The sequence below is a fragment of the Haemaphysalis longicornis genome, unplaced genomic scaffold (genome assembly GCF_048455015.1).
Source record: "Haemaphysalis longicornis isolate Haplotype H1 unplaced genomic scaffold, Haemaphysalis longicornis Haplotype H1 scaffold_6, whole genome shotgun sequence".
NCBI lineage: Eukaryota > Metazoa > Arthropoda > Arachnida > Ixodida > Ixodidae > Haemaphysalis > Haemaphysalis longicornis.
Window position 1 is genome coordinate 197,983,749 of NW_027526407.1, and position 27,203 is coordinate 198,010,951.

Below are 27,203 nucleotides of genomic sequence, written 5' to 3' on the forward strand. Positions count from 1 at the left end.
TGGAGCTCCTCACTTTCTTTCAGGTATTTAACCTAGACCATCCTACCATTTCCCTGGTTCATTCCTATTCGGAACATAGTGTATACTTTCTGGTCGTCAGCGTTACTACTTCCAAAAGTCGGCTTCAAACTAAACTGTATAGAAAACCGACAGACACGCGCCAATTATTGCACTTCCAAAGTAGCCATGTCAGACACTGTAAGACAGCAATACCGTACAGCCAAGCCCAACGTTTAACTAAAATTTGCACGGACCAAGGTGAATTTGACTCAAACTACCGAGAACTCAAGACCGCCGTCCTGAAAAAAATACCCAGAACAAGTTATCGACGACGCTATTGTTCGAGCCAACCAATTAAACCATAAAGAAATCTGCAAGAAAAAATCTATGACCGTTAACCCGCCCACAAACTTCGTTCTAACAAACCCAGCCTCCGCTCAAAGAGTGTCAATCGTACTAAGAAAACATCATCATCATCATCATCACCAGCCTATCTACGCCCACTGCAGGGCAAAGGCCTCTCCTTTATTCTCCAATTACCTCGGTCCTGTGCCAACTGTGACCAATTTATCCCCGCAAACTTCTTCATCTCATCTGCCCATCTAACTTTCTGCCGCCCCCTGCAACGCTTGCCTTGTCAAGGGATCCACTCTGTTACCCTTAATGACCAGCGGTTATCTTGCCTTCGCATTACATGCCCTGCCCACGTCCATTTCTTCTTCTTAATTTTTACTAATTTGTCTTTAACACCAGTTTGCTCTCTGACCCATACCGCTCTCTTCTTGTCCCTTAATGTTACACCTATCATTTTCCTCTACATTGCCCGCTGAGTCGTTCTCAATTTAAGTTGAACCCTCTTAGTGAGCCTCCAAGTTTCTGCCCATAGGTGAGTACCGGTAAGATGCAGCTGTCATACACTTTCTTCTTCAGCGACAATGGTAGGCTGCTATTCATTATCTGAGAATGTCTGCCATATGCACCCCACCCCATTCTGATCCTTCTAATTATCTCTGCCTCATGGTTGGGATCTGGGAACTTGGCCTAAGTAGATATATTCCCTTACCACTTCCACTGCCTCGCCACCTATCTCAAACTGCTGTGCTGTCCCGAGGTTATTGATCATTACTTTAGTTTTATGCATATTAATTTTCAGGCCCACGGTTCTACTCTGTTCGCCAAGTGCGGAAAGCATGCTTTGCAATTCGTCCCCCGAGTTACTTAGGAAGGCAACGTCATCAGCAAATCTGAGGTTACTGAGGTATTCTCCATTAACCCTTACTCCCACCTGTTCCCAATCCAACGTTCTGAATACTTCTTGTAAGCATGCTGTGAATAACATTGGAGAGATTATGTCTCCTTTTCTAACACCCTTCCTTAGAGTTATTTTACTGCTTTCCCTATGGAGGATGATGGTAGCTGTAGACCCGCTGTAGATATCCTCTAGCATTCTTACATAATGCTCACCTACCCCCTGGTTCCGTAATGCCTGAATGACTGCTAGGGTTTCGACCGAGTCAAATGCTTTCTCATAATCTATGAAGGCTATATATAGGGGTTTGGTATACTCAGCGCACTTCTCTATCACCTGATTGACCGTGTGAATATGGTCCAGTGTTGAATACCCTCTACGGAACCCTGCTTGTTCTTTAGGTTGACTGAAATGTAAGGTTGCAGAGATTCGGTTAGCGATTACCTTGGTAAATACCTTGTAGACGACTGACAGTAAGCTGATCAGCCTGTAATTTTTCAAGTCCTTCATGTCGCCTTTCTTATGGATTAGGATGATGTTCGCGTTCTTCCAAGATTCCGGTACCATTGCGGTCATTAGGCATTGCGTATACAGGTTTGCCAGTTTTTCAAGTACAATTTCTCTGCCATCCTTCAAGAGGTCTGCTGTTATCTGATCCTCACCAGGTGCTTTGCCCCCTTTCATTTCTTTCAAAGCCTTCCTTACTTCTTCGTTAGTTACTGGTGGCATGTCTATCTCCTCTGAACTGCTGTCTCGTTCGGCATTATCCTGTATGTCCCGACTACTGTACCCTATAAAACTCCTCGGCCACTGTGACTATTTTATCCTTATTTGTGATGACATTGACTTGCTTATCCTTAAGTGCATACATCTGATTTTTCCCCACGCCAAGACGTCTCTTCACTGCTTTTAGGCTACCTCCGTTCTTTACAGCGTATTCGATCCTCTCCATATTATACTTCCGTATGTCAGCTGTCTTACGCTTATTGATTAACTTCGAGAGCTCGGCTAGTTCTATTCTGTCAGCTGCGGTAGAGATTCTCATGGTTTGCAGTTTCCTGATTAGATCTTTCATCTCTTGTGAAATTTTACCAGTATCATGTCGAGCCATAGTGCCCCCGACTTCTGTTGCACACTCCGTGACAATGCGTGTAAGGTTGTCGCTGGCTTTCTGTTTCATAAGCTCGGCTTCCTCGTTAAGGGCGGAATATCGGTTCTGCAGCGCGATCCTGAATTCTTCTACTTTACGTCTTACTGTTAGTTCGTTTATCGGCTTCTTTCGTACTAGCTTGTTGCGGTCCCTCCTCAAATCTAGCCTAATTCGAGATCTTACCATACGGTGGTCACTACACCTTACCCTTCCGAGCACTTCCACATCCTGCACGACGCCAGGGTTATCGCATTATATGAAGTCTATTTCATTTTTGTGCTCCCCATTCGGGCTCCTCCAGGTCCACTTCCGAATCTCCCGTTTACAGAAGAAGGTATTCATTATGCGGAGGTTATTCCGTTCTGCAAACTCAACGAGTAGGTCCCCTCTGCTATTTCTACAGCCCAGACCATCGTTCCCAACTGCCTTGTCTCCAGTCTGATTCTTGCCTACTTTAGCATTGAAGTCCCCTATAACTACGGTATACTGTGTTTTTACTTTAGCCATTGCCGATTCCACATCTTCATAGAAGCGTTCCACTACTTGGTCGTCGTAGCTGGATGTGGGCGCGTAGCACTGTAACACCTTCAGGTTGTACATCTTATTGAGCCTAATTACAAGACCTGCTGCCCGTTCGTTAATGCTATAGTATTCGTCTATGTTACCAGCTATGCTTTTATTGACTAGAAATCCCACTCCCAGTTCTCTTCATCACAATATCCTAATTCAGAAAACATCACAATATCCTAATTCAAAGTCAACGCTTAAAAAGCATATTACCCGAACCACCACGCGTTGTCTACCAGCGTAATAAAAATTTTGGTTACTTTCTTACTAACTCTCGTATCTGCCGACTGGGAACTACTGGTTGCATGACCTGTATTAAACTACGACGTAAAGTATACCAACTCATGACCACTTCACAGCGTGCCACCAGCACGGCTTCAGATTACTACGTAAATATAAAGAGTAGCTTTAACTGTGACTCTGGCATTGTCGTATACCTTCTAGAGTGCTTTGTTTGTAGGCAGCAATATATCGGCCAAACTGAAACACCCTTTACAATCCGCTTTCAAAACCCACCACGACCGTGAGGTTCAGAAATCTTATCTCATTTCTAGTTTTCGGTGAGCGACGCTTGGTAATTTTGAAACTGACGGAAAACAAACGTCCTTATCTCTCGATTTAAATTGGCGACTTAATAATAGTTTTTATCACTTCATTTATTAACGCTATCTTTGAATTTCCCATGAGAACTCGCAGAAACTCCCCAAATAGTGTAGCTTTATTACCCCATTCCAACTTAACAGTGCAATTTGTTTGTGGGAAGGAGGCTGCGTTCCTCCCACCACTTAGAAACGTTTACCCTTTTGTGATATATGGACCCTACCTATATCGTGCTGAGTTGCTAGCTCTTGTTCAATGCTCTTCTGTGTGCTTTGTCTATTCTGTTCATACGTGGAGGGCACTTCCAAAAGGCATTTTCCGTTCAGGGCTGTATGGATCCCTCCGAAGCAGTATCCCCAGCCACTGAATGCCTTATTGTACACTTTTCCCTTCCTTTTGAAACCGCGATTGTCTAGTCTTCAGCACTTGCACACCCTGTCAGGTACATTGACCCGTCGTGGAGCAACCTCGACAGCTGGCTTGGTAATACGACCCCTTTCTCTCTCTCTTCCTATCTTCTTTCTTTTTTTTGTTGTTGTCATTGTAAAATTGACCTAGCCCGAGAGCCCGCATACTCTCTGTTTTTGATACATCTTCCGATCCTTCTCACAGTTTTCTGCAAATTTATATAAGAAATGTGTTCCAAATATTTGTTACCGCAAAATCATGTAACTGTGCTCTGATGAAGGCAAGTCCCGTTGCCATGACGTACCGTACCTATCGGATTCTAACACGCACTTTTTTTCCGGAAAAATAAGCCGAAAAATTGCGTGCACGTTAGAATCGGACACGAAACGGAAACCGCCAAAACAGCGGCAATTTCGTCCCACCCATCGCCATCGCCATCTCAAGATGGCGCCAAAGCTTTCAGAAACAATTTTTGGGACGCAGGAAGCATAGGTGCCTAGGCTTTTCTATCGGCGCTAACACAAATCTTCAAATCGTTTGATTTGCGCTCTTGATAAAAGCAATGGCAGCATCAATGGCAGCATAAAAGCAATGGCAACGTTCACTCAGAAGTGTGGCATCGTGAACGTGCTTGACGGCACCAAGGCCGAGATGTTGTGGTCAGCGGAGAGCGACGAGGAGCGAGATGAGTGAGATTACTTCGGGAAATAAATCGCCCGTTTCTCTCACATTCGTTTTTCTTGCTCACACAGTTCCGTGCGCGTTACAATCGGACGTGGAAGTTTTTCGTTTTTTTTGCCAGGATAAATCGGCTGTGCATTAGAACCGGGTAATTACGGTAAGTAGACGTTCTTTGTTATTGTTCTTGCTGTGTATCCTACTCTTTTCTTATACTATATATATATATATATATATATATATATATATATATATATATATATATATATATATATATACAGAAAGATAGGTCAGCAGTCTACAACGCCAAAGGAGGCATAGGGGTGTGGTTAGGCTCTTTTCTTTTTCTTCACTACGGTTATTCAAGTAAACATTTTTAAATATACAGAAGAAAGAAAGAAAGAAAGAAAGAAAGAAGGAAAGAAAGAAAGAAAAACACGCGCCCAGAGTGGGGACCGAACCCACGCCTTTCGATTACATGTCGAATGCCTTACCGATTCGGCTATCTGGGCTTTTATTTTTCTTTATTGCCTGCTTGGCAGATACATAGGACATGTAATATCAGTACACAAAATATTACGCACACATATGCACTGGCCTTACTTGTGCAGTGCGGCGAGTTAAAATTCTTTCAGTGCAACCAAGCTGTCCAACAGGGGTAGCCACTCAGGCGGCTCTTTTTGAAGCCTGTAAATTTCTCTCATGTACACCATACTCTCTTTGAAATACACTCTCGCCGGCTGAGCTTCCACATGAGTGTGTCTGTCAGCCATTCGCCTCTTCCAAATACTATGGAGACTCAGCAGCACAAACAGATCATACGGCACGCCCCCACTGCTTTGAATGGACAAGAAACGAATGCCATGGGGCGTTATTACAAGGTCTTTTTTAAGCGTGCGCTTCAGAATGTCCCAGTAAAAAACGGAGTCTGAGCAGTCAAGAAATATGTGGTCGATCGTTTCTGGCTTCAGACAAATGCGACAGTTAATGGACCAAGCCACAAATAAGCCTTTTTCTTGAAGCCATGGTTTCACTGAGAGCGTGCCAGTATGCAATTGAAAGAAAAAACTTTTCACAGATGGTCGCACAGGCATTCTTTTCACTCGCTTCAACACATCCCTTCCACCCTCTCCGCTGTACAAGGAGCGGTACAGAGGTTCGGGCAAGCAAACATCAAGCAAATCCTTATACAAATGTTTACGAGAAACACTACCTAAATATTCAACAAAAAAACGGGCTTTAAGAAATTTGAAAGAATCGACTACCTCACGGAGGTAACCTCGCACACGATTGTGCGTCACATCACTTGACGACACAACGAAATCCGACAACTCATCTCGTAGGAACACTTGGACTACAGTTCGTAAAAATAAATCATTCTGGTCTCGCAAAAAAATATATCTCGCTACTACTTGTCTCAGAAACAAGTGTGCAAGGCCGACCCCTCCGTTTTTTAGAGAACGGAAAAGATTTGTTCGACTGGTGCGTTCCCATGTTGAACCCCAGAGGAAAACTGCAAATACTCGGTGCAACCTTTGCACCGCATCCCTGGCCATGCACAATACCTGCAACACATACCACACTTGCGACAATAAAAAGATTACAAACAGTCGCCCGCGTAAACAAAGACGTATCACGGCCTCCCCATTTCGACGTTTTCTCGCGCGCCTGCTCCGTTTGCTCTTTCCAGTGTTCGGAAGGGTCCCTGTAGTACTCAAGCGGCACACCCAGGTACCTCATGGGAACCACAGTCCACTGAACGTTTTCATACACAGGTGGTGTGGTTTCCCACTGACCGTGCCAGAATCCCGAGCACTTATTCCAATTTATGGTGCTGCCAGAAAGTTTACAAAAAGCTGTGACGTCCTTTACCGCCTCGTTGATGCTGTCCTGCTCTGTACAAAACACCGCAATATCATCTGCGTATGCCAGAATCTTGACTTCAATTGAGTGCAGCTTAAAGCCATTTATTCTATTGTTGGTCAAAATCTTTAAACAGAAGGGTTCTAAGTACATCGCAAAAAGCAGTGGACTCAAGGGGCAGCCTTGTTTTACGGAAGAAAGGATAGGAAAGCTGGTACTTAATTCCTTGTTAACAATGACACTCGCACTGCACTGCTTGTACGCCATCTTGACTCCGTCTAAAATCACTGAGCCAACATTCACGTGCTCTAAAACACAAAATAACACTTCATGAGCTACACGGTCGAAGGCCTTTTCTAAATCGAGCTGCAGCATGGCGACACGACCGCCTGTTGCGTCTATGCATTCTAACATGCTGCGCGCTGTGTGCGTGTTCGTGAAAATGGTCCTCCCTTTAATTCCGCATGTTTGGTGCGGACCAACTATGTCTTTTATTACTGTTTGCAGCCGCCTTGCCAGTACTTTCATGAAAATTTTATAGTCAACATTGGTGAGGCTTATCGGACGATAAGCACTCACTGACTGCAGCTTGATTGGGTCTTAAGATTTTGGGATCAAAACAATATGTGTTTTTCGAAAAGACAAAGGCAGGTCTTTACACTCATACGCTCTGTCAAGTACTCTGTACAGGGCCTCCGCTATTTCGGGCCTGAACGCCTTATAGAAAGCTGCGACTATTCCATCCAGCCCCGGTGACTTTCCCGAGCTTAGTTCATCAATCGCCGTCTCTATTTCAGCTTTGGTAATTGAAGCTTCAACTGTGCTTTAATGTCTTCATCCAACTGTGGCAACAGTGAAAGAAAGGTACTTTTGTAGTCGCTCGTAACGTTTTTATGAAGACCCAGCAGTTCGGTATAATATTCAACAAAAGCCCTCTCTATGATCTGGCCATCACTCGTAACTGTGTTCTTGTAACTTATCTCCTGAATTTCATTCCGTTTTGCGTAACTTTTTTCATCACTGAACGCCCGCCTGGTTGGCGTTTCCCCTCCCCGCAATCGTTCGGCCCGTGCCCTTATCATGGCCCCTCGGTACTTTTCTGTATCGATAATCTCAAGCTCAGTTTTTATTTGTTTTATTTCTTTGTTGTATCCTCCTGGAACGGTACTTTCCTGGTTTAAGAAAAAGTCTAGTTGGTCATGTAACCCTTTTTCTTTCTGCTTTTCACAACGGCGTGCAACGCAAGCTTTTTCGATTGCGGCTATCTTGACATTGCTCTTAAAGTCTTCCCACTTAACGATGACATCTTCATTTTCTACGTCGAGCACTTTTTGAAGCATTTTCTTTACTTGAGCCAAAAAATCTTCATCCGACAGAAGCTTCGCGTTCAATTTCCATAGGTTCCAATTGAAGGTGGGTTTTGTTATCTTTGTACCCACGACCATCGAAACTAAAGCATGATCACTAAAAGACACATTTTTACCTTCATAATTGTTGCAAAGTTGTATTAGACTACAGGACACGTACACTCTATCTAATCTGGCGTGGCTCTGATTTTGAAAGTGCGTGAATTGCGGAAAACTTCCGCAGGATAGTACGTGACCTACGTCACTCAAATTATGTTCCTGGGTAAGTATACCTAACCGAAGCGTGCTTGCTTCCCGGACGGGCTGTTTTTTTACTCTATCCTCGGCCAAACACACACAATTAAAATCTCCCAAAAGGATCATCTGTCTATCACACTTGAGATAGGCTTCAATGTCTTCAAAAAATCTTTTACGCTCATTTTCTTTGTTGGGTGCATAAATACAAACTATCCACCACGCGTACTGGCAATACACAAAATCACACACAATCATTCTGCCGTCTTCGCTTACTGTTACACTCTCCTCGCAAACGCCCAAGCTGTTGCGGATGAGGAGCGCGCAGCCGCCGGACGTGCCAATGGCATGGCACACACAAACGTTGTAACGCGCCCTGAAAGGCGAAATCATCCGCTCTGTTTGTTGCTCACTTTCTACCTTCGTTTCCTGCACTGCGATTATGTCGATATCGTTTTCAAGCAAAATACGGCTAAGCTGATACTGGCGTCTTTTTGACGCCAAGCCCCTCACGTTTAAAGTCGCTATTTTTAGAGCATTTTTTAGTTTCGCAGCCATAAAAGGTTAACTGGTCATTACAACAGAGCGGCGGATTTTATACACCAAAGTAGCCGAAGAAAGGCAGGTACGATGAATAAGATGCACCACTACTTCGGCGTCTAGCATACGCGGAAAACCACCTTAACTCACACACCACTTTAGGCTCAGTCCGTGATGTTACGGGGGCCGTTGCCCCATCGGTTGCCTCTCTAGCGTTATGTTGGGCTTTGGTTTAAATGAAGAGCGCCGACCTCCTACTGCTGCTTTCATCGGCGGTTCTTCATTCGTCGCAAATAAAGTTCCTCCCTCCTCACACAGCTCGCGTGCACGCTTCACAGCTGCAGCCCCGTTTTCCGCCGCACCTTCCTCCATTGCCTCGAACTGCTCCGAAGCTGAAGTTCCCGCCACCGCAAGCTCACCTTCATGTTGCTTGTCAGATGAGCTGACCGCTTCGGGCACCGGGAGGCTGGCTGTATCCTCTCTGCCGGCATCGTTAGGCGGTGTTAACTCGGCGTTCGTGACAGGGGGCTTCACTGCGGAGGCAGGCTCAGGGGGCGTAACCTCTGGCGACGGCACGACGTCTTCTCCTTTCGCAGCGTCCTCGGCGTCGGCGGCATCCATTAGGTATTCCGCCTCACGGTCACTTTTCGTTGGTCCAGTCACATTGGCATAAGTCCGCACACACTCACTCTCGTCGTGGCCAAAGCGCCTGCAGCTAGCGCACCGCGGCACTCGGCACTCACGCGGAATGTGGCCGCTCCGGTGCAGCGCAGGCAGACTGGAACCCGGCCGGGAACCACGACGAGGGCTTGCTCCCCTGCCACACGTAGTTGGTGCGGCAGGTCGTCGACGCTGACGCCTGCTTTTAACTTAAGTGTGACCAAGCGTGTAGTCGACGACTGCGCCCTGCAGCCTTGGACACGCCAGCGGTCTCTGGTCACTTCAGTGACCTTGCCGTAAGGCTCCAGGGCAGCTCGTATTTCGTCGTCGGGGACGAAGTGGAGAACCCAATAGAGCTTCAAACGGACGTCCTGGTTCCTCGGGTCGATGACGACACACCGACGCCCCTTGACCTGCACTTCACCAGCGGCGACGAACTTCTTTGCTCCGTCAGCGTCCTTGAAAGTTACCGCCCACACATGGTTCATCTGGTACGCCCCCAAGGCGATAACCTCGGGGAGCAGTTCCAGACGAACTAGCATGTCGCGGAAATCTTCCACTTTGTAGGGCCTGGCTTTTACGTCAGCGTGCACAAAAATTGTATTGAGGGCAGTTGGTCCTGAAGGTAGATGGGGCAGAATAACTTCGTAATCCTGGGAAACAATGTTCACATCCGTTGACCTGTTACCGCGGGCCGCAGGGCCCGCCAAAGCCGCCCCTTTCACGGAGCTCGCCATCCTGCGTCCGCACTGCGCAGCGGCCGGAAGCAGAATCTCCGGCTATCTGGGCGACTGTGTTCTCCTTCACTTTCTCGGCTATTTATATTTACTAGAATTGTATCTGACGCTTGAGGGTCGTAGCCAGCGCCACTCCGACTACACGGGGAGAAGGGGACCTTCTTTTCAAACCCCGGGGCGTGACTCGAGCGTCTACAGCCCGTCATGTGCGGGTAACTGGCGGGAAGTGAAGTCCTTGCCGCCACTCCACACGCTGATCGGTTCATGACGACGGGGCCCAGAAGAGCGATTCCGCCGACGCCACGAAGGAACCTCAAGCTCTTGGAATCGCGCCAGAGAACTGGGCAGGGGAATGTCGTCGGCTTCTGGTCTGGTCGCGGCTAGTCAAGTCGGCTGGTCTCGTCCGATCACGGGCAGGGGACACCGGGCTGGGGAATGCGCAGGCCAATGGCTCACCGGGGCTGCGGCGGACCGACGAGATCCTTGATCCTTGAGGTGGTCGCTTCAGAAAACGAGATGGGCGTAGCTGGAGCTCTACGAAGGGGGTGAGAACCGCAACCTCCACCAAAACATGTTAGGTGGCGGTGGGACGGACGACATGAACTATGGTCGATGCTGAAGCGATCTATTTACAGAAAGAGATGCAACCTATTTACAATTCGGCCATCACAGCACGAGAGATAACCCCACGCTAACCGTCTTCGTCTTCGTCGGTGTAAGATGCGCATCGCACTAGGCAGCACAGTCCACTTCCTCGTCTTCTCATTACAATATATATATATGTATATATATATATATATATATATATATATATATATATATATATATATATATATATATATATATATATGTATATATATATATATATATATATATATATATATATATATATATATATATATATATATATATATATATATATATATATATATATATATATATATATATATATATATATATATATATATATATATATATATACTTACTTTGGAGAAGGGCTGTCTTTGGTTGCCGTACCAAATAGTAAAAAATGGGTATAGCTTCTAACAAAACTGCTTATTGGTCGACGTTTCGATCGGATGCCGATCTTTCTCAAGACAACATTTCGTATTTCTGTGCACGCATTTATAAGCTCGCCGCCCAACGACGCCGAAAAGAGAGAGAGGGGGGATTTGGGGAGAAAAGCAGCCACATACGCACACTCCCGGCGAGGTGAGGTGAAGGTTTGCAAAAAAGAGAGATAGAGAGAAGAGAAAAAAAGAGCAAACGAAAGAAAACACGAAACCAAAACAAACCTAAACATGCAGAAAAGAGAGAGGAGTACACAACTCTTTCAAAACGCTGTCCTCCATCGTTCGTCAGCTTGTAGAAAGAGTGACAGGTAGCGCCCACTTCAGAGGGGGCCGCTCTGCTCAAGAAGCGAAAGCGCAAAGCAGTTACAGGACGCTCTCACGCTCTCACCATCACTGGGGGGCACAGAATTCCAATGGTCACTGACATTACGGGAAGAGTTGACAGGAAGCGGTCGCAGCCGCACACATGTTTCAGTGACACCAACGCTACAAACAGATAGGACGGCTCGTTAAGAGTGTAGTTACGATTTCCGCACTGTGGCTAAAAGCATGCATGATTCCGCCTACCGGCAGGACGGGCGAGCGCCATTCATCATTCTTAGCTCTATTCTTCTGCCCTGTCCGGGCAGCCGACAGGGTCGTCCCCGACCATGAACCAAGGAAAAGGAGCTTAAGTAATCCTCTACGCTCGCGGGAGTCACGTGGGTCCTTTGTTGGAGTAAACGGCGGCGGGCGCCTCGATGTTGTTTGTGGCATATGCCGCGTGTGCGGAAACCCCAGGAAGAGAATAAATAAAATAAGTATAGCTTGATTACTTGTTTAAACAACACAGAGACTTACAATTTAGATAGGGGATTATTCTACAGCCAGATTATCAACAGCATTTATAGATGACATAATGCCCGGGCTAACATTTATTCGGACTTTGACTGTATTGAATTTGTAAATAATGTAAGATTCACGTTGTTCGCGTTCTCTTGCAGTAATAAATCCACTCTGTAAAAGTGTGACCCTGATTGAGTCGAACGGGTGGTTTTCGTAGTTATTATGTCGTGATAGTCGAAAGGCGTGTGTTCGGTCCCCACTCTGGGCGCGTGTTTTTCTTTCTTTCTTCGATATATTTAAAAAAATATTAACTTCATTACCCGTAGTAAAAAAGAGCCTAACCACACCCCTGTGCCTCCTTTGGCGTTGCAGACTGCCGACTTTTTGTTCTGTATATATATATATATATATATATATATATATATATATATATATATATATATATATATATATATATAGTAAGGAAATGAGGGGCTCGTTGAGGAAAATACGGAAAGATAGGGCAGCAGTCTACAACGCCAAAGGAGGCATAGGGGTGTGGTTAGGCTCTTTTCTTTTTCACTACGCTTAATGAAGTAAACATTTTTTTTTAATATACAGAAGAAAGAAAGAAAGAAAGAAAAACACGCGCCCAGAGTGGGGACCGAACCCACGCCTTCCGAATACATGTCGAATGCCTTACCAATTCGGCTATCTGGGCGACTGTGTTCTCCTTCACTTTCTGGGCTATTTATATTTACTAGAAGTGTATCTGACGCTTGAGGGTGGTAGCCAGCGCCACTCTGACTACACGGGGAGAAAGGGACCTTCTTTTCAACCCCCGGGGCGTGACTCGAGCGTCTACAGCCTGTCATGAGCGGGTAACTGGCGGGAAGCCCTCTTATGCTACCTAGGCATCAAGGCTGCCAGAACCGAGACCCTCGCTAGGCTTTCGCAGAATAATATAGTAAGGAAATGAGGGGCTCGTTGAGGAAATAACGGAAAGATAGGGCAGCAGTCTACAACCTCAAAGGAGGCATAGGGGTGTGGTTAGGCTCTTTTCTTTTTCACTACGCCTAATGAAGTAAACATTTTTTTTTTAATATACAGAAGAAAGAAAGAAAAACACGGCCCAGAGTGGGGCCGTGTTATATATATATATATATATATATATATATATATATATATATATATATATATATATATATATATATATATATATATATATATATATATATCAAGGTTGCAGTCGTCATTGCCAGTGCTATTCGGCTGTTTCCGAGATATTTGATAGTGCCGAATGACGTGTGTTCGTCATGTTTTTTTTTTTTTTTTTTTTTTAATACAGTGCTAAATAGGCGAAAATATAAGTCGAGAAAAAATCCGCCGTTTTTCCGGGAGCGGGAGTCGAACCCACATCTCCGCATAACGCGTGCGGTGCGTTAACCAATTACGCTACCCCGCAGCGGCTCCCTTCTCGACTTTTACCAGGGGGGTTTATATTTACCAGTGCTCTGAGGCCGGTCAACTAGCGCCGCCCCTCGACTACCGCGGGAGACGTAGAACGTCTTTTTTCCAGCGGCCGCCACGTAAGACGTGGTCGGATGTCGGGGTTAGCACTGTATTTAAAAAAAAAAAAAACATGACGAACACACGTCATTCGGCACTATCAAATATCTCGGAAACAGCCGAATAGCACTGGCAATGACGACTGCAACCTTGATATGTGTCCTCACTGAGTCCCTCGTCCCATATCTTTCTGTTCTGCTACATGCATTACGAGGACTCTGGCTCCAGCAGTTCGGATATGCCAATTGCTAACCCCGACATCCGACCACGTCTTACGTGGCGGCCGCTGGAAAAAAGACGTTCTACGTCTCCCGCGGTAGTCGAGGGGCGGCGCTAGTTGACCGGCCTCAGAGCACTGGTAAATATAAACCCCCCTGGTAAAAGTCGAGAAGGGAGCCGCTGCGGGGTAGCGTAATTGGTTAACGCACCGCACGCGTTATGCGGAGATGTGGGTTCGACTCCCGCTCCCGGAAAAACGGCGGATTTTTTCTCGACTTATATTTTCGCCTATTTAGCACTGTATTTAAAAAAAAAAAAAAAAAAAACATGACGAACACACGTCATTCGGCACTATCAAATATCTCGGAAACAGCCGAATAGCACTGGCAATGACGACTGCAACCTTGATATGTGTCCTCACTGAGTCCCTCGTCCCATATCTTTCTGTTCTGCTACATGCATTACGAGGACTCTGGCTCCAGCAGTTCGGATATGCCAATTGCTAACCCCGACATCCGACCACGTCTTACGTGGCGGCCGCTGGAAAAAAGACGTTCTACGTCTCCCGCGGTAGTCGAGGGGCGGCGCTAGTTGACCGGCCTCAGAGCACTGGTAAATATAAACCCCCCTGGTAAAAGTCGAGAAGGGAGCCGCTGCGGGGTAGCGTAATTGGTTAACGCACCGCACGCGTTATGCGGAGATGTGGGTTCGACTCCCGCTCCCGGAAAAACGGCGGATTTTTTCTCGACTTATATTTTCGCCTATTTAGCACTGTATTTAAAAAAAAAAAAAAAAAAAAACATGACGAACACACGTCATTCGGCACTATCAAATATCTCGGAAACAGCCGAATAGCACTGGCAATGACGACTGCAACCTTGATATGTGTCCTCACTGAGTCCCTCGTCCCATATCTATATATATATATATATATATATATATATATATATATATATATATATATATATATATATATATATATATATATATATATATATATATATATATATACATACATATATATTTATATATATATATATGTATTGGTGGGGTTTATTTGTGGCACTTTGTAGCAAGGCCTGACTGTCTGCAAGCCCATACGCGTCCAAGCGATCACTTCAGTCTCGGAGCTGGTTGCGCCCCCACCACTCTCGAAGGGGCTATCTAGTCCGGATCCACACACTTACCCATTAATGGTGGATTGTCCAGCTTAGGTAGGCTCTTAGTTGTTTGACACGCTTTTTTGGCATAGCTCTCTCTGTAAAACTGTCCGTGGCGCCGATGGCAGACCGGGGTTTTTGTTGCAGGCGCAGTGTTCCCAGGCTATCAGGCGGGGATATCGTCCACAAGCAGGGGGTGAGTAATACGAACGGCACGCATCCGAAGACGCGGTGATTCTCTCCGAAGCTGATGCTGCAAAATCTTGGAGCTAGCAATATAAAGCGATCGCGCATGAAACATAAAACAACCAGTTTGCTTGGTGTTCTCCTTCTACCCTCCATCCCTAGCGCGCAAGCAATAGCGTTGTAGCTTGTACGCCGACCTGGTAACCATCTTTCCGGAATACTGCGCGTGGACCCCTTGTCGGTTGACTGGGCACCGGGTCTCAAACAAATCGAAACCGAGGCAGCAAAAAGAAAATTGTCTGGGAGTGCCCTGCGTGCCGGGCACAAGCAATATATAGGCATATGAAGCGAGCTTCGGGTGTGTTACTGAGCTTTTTACCTCCACAGTAGGGTACGGTAGTGGAGAGCTGTGATACACGATTTCATCAGATAATAAATACGACAAAGCAGGAGGGACGGCTGCCAAAGGGTGTTTGTTTCTAATACTTCTGGCGTTAGCAGGGCCAGTGTTTGCGGTTTCTTTGCCAGCTCTCAGCAGTTCCAAATCGTGCTTTTCTTCTGTCCGAAAGTGCAGAAACCCACCTCTTTGGCTCCATGGCTAAGGCGTTGCGCTGCTGAGAAGACCAATTCTGGTTCGATTCCCCGCTGCAGCGGCTGCTTTTCTGATGAAGCAAAAGCAAAAGCAAAGGCAAAAGCAAAAAGAAAAACGCCCGTATGTACGAGATTTCGATGCTCGTTAAAGATCCCAAGGTGTCAAAATTAACCTGTATTCCTTTACTATGGCACGCCTCATCGCCTGGTCGGCGTGGGTGCGTAAAACCCTACAATCAGTCATATAGTAAGTTCGGCCTTCTCAAGTTGCTCCAACCATGTTCGTGGTTTGGTGGCTGTGTTTCTATGCAAGTGGCATTTGCGCCCGGGGTCAAATGCCCTTACTACTGAAGTCTTAGTCGTAAGTTCGTGTGTATATATATATATATATATATATATATATATATATATATATATATATATAACTCTATGATTTCGGCTTCGGTGGCAATCATAAAGCGGATATAGCCTACGTTAGCGTCTAAAGAGAAATAATCGCTTGGTTGAGATACTGACGTTTTTGAGGTAGTTCATGATTTTAGTTTTTCGCGTCACGTTTTCTTCTCGTACTGTTTAAGATTACCGCTGTGCGCGTCAGTATGTGGTCAATTGGAATAAAATTATTCTTAGATGTCGTCAGGGCTTGTGGCTCACTTTCTACAATGTCCCAGTTGTCGGAGCTGTTCTTCTGGCTTCATCTCCAAACTATCATCAGTGCTGGTGATACACAACCATAACTGTTCGCAATTATAAAAGATATACTCGCAACATTCTTCATTATCATAATCATCATCTTTTGAACATAAGCGTCAGCGTGTAGGGATGTTTGCACGCGGAGCGCTAACAGCTCACTAAGTACATTTGAAGTCACTGTTGCTTTTGTACAGGCTACGCCAACGCGAATGTTGCCCCGATGTTAGTAAATAAAAATGGCAAACAATACATTTTTGATATATTGAAGGACCTTGTTCCTGCTTGATGTGATTAAAAATTTCTTGTTACCAGAAACCGTGCCTGGAGTCACTTGAGCGGTTGATGCACTCCAAACCTGACCACATCCACAGACGTGCCAATCAAGACAATTATTGTAGCATTTCTACAGAGCACACATCAAACAGACATTTCAAGCAAACTTTTACGGACGCAAACCAAGAGCAATGACCATGTCGAAAAGGCAACCTTTATTCTGTTTTTCTATCATCATACCGTAATTGCACACGCTGAGGTTCACTAACTTCAACCTAAATTTAAGTGATTCTGTCTCAGAGGTCGCACGTGGCAGGTTTTGTGTCAATTAATAGCCTCCACCTTATGAAAGCTGAGATTGACAATTTCTGCGATGCTGACGTATGTTTTGCGGTGTTCCTCGTGGCCTTATCCAATTTGGCCCATGTTTACTTTTCTGAGTTAAAGTTCACATGCCCGTCCGGCACAAAAAGCTCAGCGGAAGTTATTACTTTTTCGTATCAAATGATGGAATTAAATAGCGTAACTTGTTGGCCGAAAAACAAGATGAATATTTTTGTGTCCCCCCCCTACTAGTATATGCTACTGCCGTCTTAATTTGCAAGTTCATTGTTCGAAGTCCACCTTGCGTCATATACGCCTGGGTTGTGCAAGGCGAAACTGGGTGGTGCATCGCGCCTGATTTTAACTGGAAGTTGAGGAAGTAATCTTATCCTTGTATAGCTTACCGACTCGAGTTGTAAAGCTAAGAGAAAAGAAAAATTGACGTCTTCACCAAGGTATGCTGTGGAATACCCACTGAGCTCTTACGCTATGCTTGAGTAGGTTAAGAAGTAAATAGGTGTGAAATCTACTGATGTTGTAATAACTTAGCTCTGCATAAATATCATAAAAATTAGCCCTGCACAGCGCCACTTGATATGTACGTAATTAGGCAAAGAAATGCAAAGAGCATTCCGGTCGCTCTATGAGCGCGGGTCACGTGGCAGTTGGTCATAGCCATTTTTAAGAGCCGAATGTCTGGTCTCCTTGATTCCTTTCGCTTCAGAAATATCTGGTGCTGACACCCAGCCATGCGGTCCCACCGACTCGCGCCATGCAAGCGCTTTGTCGCCGCCGGGGAGTTCTCGGCACCATAGTCATGACGAAGATGGCGGCACCCGGGACGCTGCTATTGAACCCGGCGGCGCCGACTCTCGACTTCAAAAGGCATCTGGACATCATTCTTGACAAACAGCCTGCTTTGCAATAGTTGGATAGCACGTTTCAGGCGAATCTCACAAAAAAGGAATTCGACGCCGACGTTTTGAACACAATTGACTACGACCAGCGCATCTGCTCCCAACGCACGCGCGTGCGCTTCGTTAAGAGGCCGGCCCCTTCAGCAAGCGCAGCTACAGCCGAGTCTGGTTAGCCTTGCGAAAGCGCCGCCTCACAGCATCGACCGGTCATCCCTTAGGCAACGCAAGAAACCACGTCGCCGCACTCCCGAAGATCCGGATACCGAAATCGTGGGCTACCACGCGACTGGCAAGGGTTGTTGGACCACTGCGAGAACAGCATCCACTCGAGCGCAACCTTGCCAAGCATACATAAGTTCAAGTACCTGCTCTCGTACTTGACTGGCCCCACCAAGGACGCGACAGATGACTTTAAGCAAGCCGCCGACCACTACTACTTCACCATCAAAATATTCGCAAACCGATTTGGGTGGAACGTTCTTCTCGTGGATGACCACCTGGACAAATTGCTCGCTCTGGAGGTGGTGCAGAATTCGGCTGACACCGACAATTTGCGGGTCCTCCACGAGACAGTCAAGGTACGCATATACGCGTTTGAGGCCCTGGAGATCTGCCCGGACAAGCACTATGTGGTGCTCTACCGCGTCTTGCTACGGACCTTGTCGCACGTCCTGGGGCTAATGTACCAGCAAAGGATAAAAGAGGCGCAACAAAACATATGCGAGATCTCCGCGTCCTCTTCCGCCATGTCCAAGGAAATAAAATTCAGCCTGGAATTCCTCCGTGTCTAGGCGAAAATTTGAGAGGAGTGCCCCTCTGATTGTTCTGTGCCAATAAAGTTCCGATTGTAGGAGAGGTGTCAGTCGGCGCCACCGCGTGTCGATCCTTCAACTGCGACGCCTCTCAACGCCCATTGTGTGCTTGCCAGGGGTCCCAGGTGTCAACTTTGTACCACTCAGGAGCACCTTCTCGCACACTGCAGATCGGTGGTATCCCCAGAGGAGAAGCGAAAGCGACTGCAGGCAAGCAGGTGCTGTTTCACGTGCGGAAAGCACAACCATTTTGCAAGACACTATAGAACAGCCAACATTCTTGTCTGCAGCCACTGTTGCCGTAGGCACCTTACGTCTCTTTGTGACATCCAGCTCCCGGTGGAAAGATTTGGGCCCACAAGTCCGGAGTCGTAGAAACGTCGCAGAAAAGGGGTAGCAATTAATAATGCCAGCGACGTGTCATCCGCGTCGACCAACGGCGCAGGACTCATGTCAGTGCTCCTTCAGACAGGCCGTGCATGGGGCCTCAGCAACATCTGCTAGCTGCTTTCTAGCTTCTTGTGAGACACAGGTAGCCAGCGAACGTTCACTCAGCATGACGTGTCCCGAGCACTTGGTTGTCCGGTAAACGTTGTCGAACATCTAACGGTTGCTATGTTCGGAGACAATTGTCCGAGAGCACCTGTTATGAGCAACAGAGTCGCTTTGACGCTTAAAAGCCAGCATGACGACCCGATTATCACAATTGAGGCCCTCGAGGTTTCCAAAATCTGCACCATCACAAAGCCAGCCGTCAGCCAAGAAATCGGTCATGCAGTGGCCGCTTAGTGTCAAGTTTCTGCTGGTACCCGGCTTTCGGCCGTGTTTCAGGAGCATCAAGTGAGCGTGCTGATTAGGTCGGCCGCCTACTGGAAGGTGGCAACAGGACAAGTTTCTCGGATTTCTCCCGCTGTCACGGCAGTGGGGACAGTTGTGGGCTGGACTCCACAAGGTGCCCAACTTGAAGACCCAAGTTCTTCGACCCCTCACTGAATCCCTCTCCGAGCACACCACCGCAGACGGTAATCTCTCGTCCATGTGCCGCCTGAAAGCCATCCTAAATGAGGGCACTAGGGCCAACAGAACGTTTAACGACCCCGCCGTCCACCCGTTCGAACTTGATAATTCCGAGGAAAATCCCACTGATCAAGTATCCCTTATAAATGAAGAGCCATGACGTGACGTATACCACCGTTCTTCATTTTCAGACTATTCTGAGCCAGCTTTCAGTGTGCTAGAAGTGCATTTGAAACGCTCAGACAACCGCCTCATCCTGAGTGCGGACGTCACGACCTTTGAATTTGAAAAGCCTGGCTCGGATTGCGGAGCCTCACACGATCCAGCCAGCACTTTTCTGGCTAGGCAAAAGCAAGAGAAGCCTGCCTCAGCAGCTCGGCCTTCGAGAAACGCTGTCCGTGGGCAGTGAGCTGCCAGAGGAGCTCGATACCGTCAAATAGAAACAGAGCGTCTTTGGTTTCGATGAAAACGAGAGTACCTCCTGTTGCACCGATTGGCTCACCATGCAACAGCGCAGCTTCCCTCCAGGCACCAAGTTAAGTACTTAGTGCTTGTACACGATAATTAGCCCCCGAACTTCTGTCCACCTGGGCGCATTTATGAGCTTTTTTCCCGGCCGCGACGGAGTTGCCCGCACGTGTTCCCTGCACCTGTTATCAGGACGTTAAATACGTGGCCCAGTGCAGCGACTGTGCTTTTTTGAAGAAAGCCCATGATTAACGTGGGGCCGCAGGAGTATGTTGAAATGCGCCGCTCCCTACGAGCACGGCTCACGCGGAAGTCGGTCGTAGCCATCTTTGATAGACGGACGTTTTGTCTGCTCGTTTCCTTTCGCTACAGTACCCACAACTAGTGTTTTATGTCAGTGTTATCAAGTCATTCGTAACGAGATTGAGTCATTAATTTGTGGATAGTTCTTTAGAAAGCACAGTTTTTATTCCAGTCGGTGTCGTTGCAATAGCGCCAAAGTGATGATATGTCGAGACAGGTTGATTCCAACGGGTGTACACTTATTAAGAGCGGATAGCTGCTCGCGGTTCATAGGAGAAGCGTCGTCCGCCAGTGAGAGATCGCAAAACGTCGAACACATTATCACCCTACCGCAGGTCTGTATTTTTCGTGCATTTATGTATTTTGCGCTTGTGGATTGTTCATTCAAAAGCGCTGCTCCTACTCCAACAGTGCTGCAGCACCAAAAGCTGCATAAGCCGATACGGGTTCGATTCTGACGCACAGAAACGTATTGGGAATAAACGCCGCTCCTCGAGAGGTAGACAGACTGGCACCGGGTATGTTTCCCCAGCCTACGGATGCTGCAGTAAGGGGACCCAATTTCTTCGAGGGATAGATTTCCTTTCGTCGGGCTTTCTTAGCCCAAGTAACGCAGGTAAGGAGTCTTGCCTGTTCCGGAAATAGCCATCACCCTGGATACTTGAGAGGCTATACCGTATAGGTTCAACCATGCGGGGAAGGCTTTTTCGTACACAAACCATGCTCCCTCGTGAAAAAAAGATATGACGAAGCTGGCGTAGTAGTTTGCCGACCCCTCATATAATTGGGCAAAGCAAATCTAAGCCGTCAGTCACAAGCAACTGTAAAGCACCCGATCACAGCGGCAGTAAGGCCAGCGCAACAGAAGACGCTGCTAACAATCTGTGGGTCCGGACAGGCCGCCTCTTGACCTTGAGCCTGGCTACGTTAAACACAAGAACCCGGTCAAGCGAGGAATATTAGTTGTACAACTATACGAGCTAACAGACATAAGATGAGATATCATTGGGTTAAGAAAAGTTAGAAGAGCAGAAAGGGCTTCATGGAGCCGACTGGCGGGCATATTTTTCTATAAATTACTCTATGGAAAACAAGAACACGGAGTGGGATTCCTAATCAATAAAGAATTAGCAAGCAACGTGGAAAGATTCTGCGAAAATAACGAAAGAGTTGCAGCTGCTGTGATCAAGCAAAAAAGCGTTAACGGTTAAAGATGGTATAGACATATGCATCAATACCTAGCTGCACTGACGAAGCCGTACACCTTTTCTACGAAGACGTGAAATCATCAATGAATTGCAGAACTACAAGGTTCCGATATTTATTTCAAAATTCGTTATGTATAAAGTCGGAGAAAGCTTAGTGGTTACATCGGAAAAGACAATCGAATAGACAGTCCAAAAGATACACTGGCACGATTTGAGGAGAGAAATGATCTGGGGTTGACAAACACGCTCTTTTACAAACGTATGAATACAATTGGACACTGAAAAGCCCTAATTAAACAACAAAAAAACAACGTTTACTTCATCCCAAGTGGTAGCCAAACTATTTTGCAGGAGGCACAGTTCCTAAGGAAGGTTGGAACCAATGATGGTTAGGGGCAAGTCAGCCTGAATATCAGTGAGAAGCAAGCAAACTCGATAAAACATAAACCCACAATTAGTTCAGTCAGAGCCACTACGAAGGAGTTTAAAATGACACTAAAAGAAATTTGCTCTAGTAAATGAGGAGAACGACCTTAATATTGGCAAATAAAATACAACCTATGAACGGCAATCACAGCATTGAAGGAGCTGTTGGAGAAGCATAATTTAGTAGAGAAAAAGAAAAACTGACTAAGAAAGCGAAAGAACCAATTACGAAACCTACGATTGTCCATGTGTCAAATCAGGTTGATCAAATCGACTTAAAAAGTTGTTAAATAGTGACCTGAAATAAACGACAATCGTGCGTATAACGAGGCACTCATCGAGGAAACCATGCAAATAGAGGACGTTTTAGAAAGAAAATAAAAGAAAACTTGCCATTGGCAAAGACAAATTGTACACACATAAACACGAACAGGGTAGCAATAAGCACAGCATTGACACGATAATAAAGGTAGCTGAACGATTCTGCAGAACACTGTATGCCAGTCACGTTAGATAAGGCGAGACTCCACGGCGTACAACCGTACCTTGCAATGTGGCACTAGTTACTAAAGAGGAAGAAAGGAAAGATCTCAATTTATTGAACAAATACTAAGCTGCCTCTGACGACGGCATAACCGCGGATCATAAAAAGGTGGGAAGACAGATTGTACCGAAAAACGATGCTCCACTAATGCAATACTCAAGGACTCAAAAAGTGTCCAGAGCATGAAAAGACAGAAACATATGCCGGAATGACAAAAAGGTATATACCCGGAACCCAAATAATTACGGACCAAATAGCCTGCCCACAGTTTTAAGGGATATGCCCCTTAGGGACTTGGACTGTCGGCGACTGATGTCTTCATCGTCGTTACAGTAGTCTCAAGAGTCACACTACGAAAACACTGGGACACTCGTTTACGCCTCGCGCTAGAACGCAACACGTCATAAAATCACGGGGACACTAATTTACGCCTCGCGCTCGCACGCTTCCTGCTTCATAGTCACGAGACTTTCATGGAAACGTTGTATACCTCTACCCCCAATGATTTCTTCTCCGTAGGCAAAAAGGCCGAGACACTAAGAATACACATAAAAACCGCACGCTTCGCCCCTCCCCAGATTCAAGTTAGGAGAGATGGCCCGGAATTTTTATAGGCTGTTTACGTAAGTTATCCTCATTGGCGACAGCCTAATTTCCCTACCGCACAGAAAGCAGGCTCGGTTTAGGAAGGCCTAGGCAACCATAAATCGCATTCGTGTTGTCAATCAAGAGGTTATAAAATCCTCAGAATACCCTGAATCCCTTTACATATCATTTATAGACTTTGAGAGAGTGTTTTACTCAGTAAAAAAACAAAGCTCTACTGAAACCACTAACAGAGCAGGGAATGGGATAAATCTGCGTACCACTCATATACGATATACATAAGGGTAGTATGGGCTGGACAACCCTTCACGGGCACCGTGGTTATTTCCATTTCAAAACGAAGTAAGACACAGAGGCACTATTTTCCAAAACTGTTTACACCGTGTCTGGAGGGAGCATTTAGAAAGATTGACTGAGAAACCACAGTAGTAAGCATAACCGGGGAATACAAGATTCATTTGATGTTTGCAGACGACATAGTATCGGTAAGTGAGACTGCAGAACGTCGGCATAAGTGCTTGAGAACATCTGCAAGAAAATCTGCACAACCGATTGATGTAACTTTACGGGATACCACCCCAAGAAAAATATTGAATTTTAAAAGTTTCCAATTCTCACAAGAGAAAAGGTTCATTACACCTTCATTGATTTTGCTGAACATTGTGATACACTTTTTTGCCGCAATTAAAGCGGAGAGCTGGGCGAGTTGGTACTGAATAATTACCTCATACTTCTAGTGAACTTTAACGCGGGACCAAGAAAGAAAAAGCGGAAAAATACACAGTAGACTTCACCTTGGTTTATGCAAAAGGGAACAGAAACAAACGCATATATGTACATGATCCTAAACAAACAGACAAACAAACAAGCACATAATTCCCCGGAACTAAAATACGCAATGTTTGCACTCGCTCTTATCCCTTTTACATGAAAGCACAAACAACGCTTGGTCACATTACGGGAGATGATCTTTACCTTCACGTGTGCACAACAGTCGCCGATTACGCATAATCATGGGACACCCTTGTATCACCAAAAACTAAATTTCGTTTGTTGAACGTGCCAAAGAAGGCGCACTGACGTAGTTCTCGCCCTCCATGGTAATGACAAAAGCTTCGAAGACTTCCATACTCAATTCATGCAGACGAGCGTCTTGTTTATATGTCATTCTCAAAGTGATAGGCAAGTCTTCGGGGCTTTCGAGGAGCGGCAGTGCTCGAGCCGTCATCGCATATGGCGTGTTACTGGCAGGCGGATATCGTGCTTAACGAAAGGCGAAGCGCACAAAGCTACCGTGGGAGTATAAGTGCGAGCTGTTTGGCTCGCAAACCACCGGAGACACCTCCACAACAAAAACCACAGTCCTGATTCGTGGCCTAACGTTTGGTGTACGTCTAACAGTTGCACCTCAATCTAAGGTTAACTCTATGAAATCAACACCTAAACAGGCTAGTCCCCACTTTTGCCTGTCATATCCTGGGATAGTTGAGCCAAGCCCCAGCCTTTCTATGTAACGCGCGTTTGGGGCTCACTTGCACCACTCTTGCAGTATTGGCGTTAGACCACATATCATGTATACCTCGTAACGCCGGTGCTTGACAATTACATTTAAGGCGTTCACCTTAAAATTAGTGGTGTGTTTCTGTTAAGTGGCCCTTCTGGGGGCCTATAATGTGTAACAAATCTTGGTACAATGCACATCTGGAACTTGCTGCAGTGGCTCTCTATTTCTGCCCCACGAGTTTACTCACTGCCTTTGACTTTCGAAGTCTTAGAAAGGCTCTAGCATCCAGACGAAGTGTAATAACGACGTCCTACATCTGGTACCGCAATCCTAAAATCGCATATGGATCCTGACGGGCTAGTTGGTCTGACATAATGGAAATAAACTTCGCGCTACAAGGACGGGACGAAAGAAGAGGACACACCACGCAGCGCAGTGGTGTTGAGTGTGGTGTGTCCTGTGGTGTGTGGTGTGTGCTCTTCTTTCATCCCGTATTTTAGCGCGAAGTTTATTTCCATTATATGCTGATGATTGTGTATTATATGAGCAAATTAGTTCTGTTGATGATTAGTCAGGCTAAACAAAAACTTTGCGAAAGTAAATGATTTGTGCGATAAGTGGCAAATATAAAAAAAACTGATAAAACGGTATTTAAGAAATAACGCATAAAGCAACAGCTTTTGTTTCGTTACACAGCAAACAACGTTTTGCTTTCAGAAGTACACAAGCACAAATATCTCAGAGTATGGATTTCAAATGACCTCACTTCGACGAAGCATATTGACGTTGCAACCGCTAATTGCCTTCATAAACTTTTTTGTTAAGTCGTTCGTTAAAGTCCGCCACACCATATATATGCCTTCGTGACTACAATTCAATATTTCGCCCTATAATAGAGTACGCAGTCGTCATTTGAGACTCTTTTACTAGGAATAATACAGAAAAAGTGGGAAAGAATACAAAAGAAAGCAGGTATTTTATCCACACCTCATATGGCCGCTACTCTATTACTGAACTCCTTAACCGAAGTGCGTTCTAATGAGTTTCCAAATGAAATATCATATGTCGCCTAAAATTTCTTTTTCAGCTAGTCAACTAGCACTACCGTGAAGATACGTCACACATTTTACCCTATTTCGTAGGTTATGTTACCACAAAATGATGATAATAATAATCATTGGATGTTTATGGCGCAAGACCAACTGAGGCAAAGAGGACCACAAAATGGCCCTCATTATTATTACATTACTTGTTAAGGGAAAGACTTGTTTTAAATATTTTTTTCCACACGTGCCATTGCAGATTGGAATGACTTGGCCAATTATGTCGTTTCACTAGGTCCACTACCCTTATTCGAGTCGGACTTGCTTTCATTGTCCTTGTTGTGTCTTTTTATCTATTACCTGCCATCGACTATGTTTCTGTACGATTCTGTGTGATGTTATGCACTCGTTACAAACATGCAACCCACCCTGCTAAGATATCGTTACGACATCGCAGTATCGCATCGCATCATCGCATCGTATCGCATTGCATAACGTTCGCAATAAATAAAGATCTACAAATAGATTAACTTCAAACACGTAATTTTGGATATCTCGAATGAGACACCTGACCAGCATAGAAATTGATTAACGAGCCGTTCGGTCTCCCAGACAGAAAGGGTTTCCACATGTAATGAGAGTAGAAAAAAACTCCTGTTTAAGATAAATGAATGTTTTGACGCTCATTTTTTAAGCATGGTCGAACCACTCGGGGATTTGTCCAGTCACCGAATAATTATCATTCTAACAAAAAAGCAATAAAGGAAGCCGAAGTTGGATGCACTACCATGTGCTTAAAAATAACCGGGCAAGTGACGGCGGTGCATGGAAGCGAAGATCGTGTAATGTGTAATTGACATAACGTCTTTTACCTTATTTATATTTTAAACGTAGTGCTTGGTACATTAGCTTCACTTCTTCGATGAAGGTTGCAAATGTTATCCTAATAAAACACCTAGGAAAAATCACGCTAATGTATATTCTGTTGTGGCCCCACTAATGTTTTTAAGAGACTATAAAAATGCTTTTCCACACACCACTTTTCGTACTAAAGCTTTATTGACTGGTGAAAAACAACACCATTTTGAACAAGGCAAATCTATGAAAACTGCACTTATAACAAAGAAATAACTGATACACTCTTATTTATTTATTTATATATTTTGAATAACCTAAAGGCCCGAAAGGACTATACATAGGCGGGATGCAATTCAAACAACGCCACTCAACGCTTATGAATTCAACTACCAATGGCAGTCAGACACATATCTGTGTAAAAGGTTTTCACAAATGTAGGATAAAACAAATGTTCGCAAAATTCATTGGTTTTCAGAAAGTTTGTGTACGTAGGTCACAATGTATTGTTAACTAAGTGATCTCAATTTGGAAAACCGAGGGCTGATAACAGGC

The 27,203-nt window shown here is 45.4% G+C and overlaps 1 pseudogene; it reads right to left on the reverse strand.

Annotated features, from left to right (window-relative positions):
- Positions 1-8,833: 8,833 nt before the first annotated feature.
- Positions 8,834-9,831, reverse strand: LOC144143427 (uncharacterized; annotated as a pseudogene).
- Between the last annotated feature and the right edge of the window lie 17,372 nt (positions 9,832-27,203).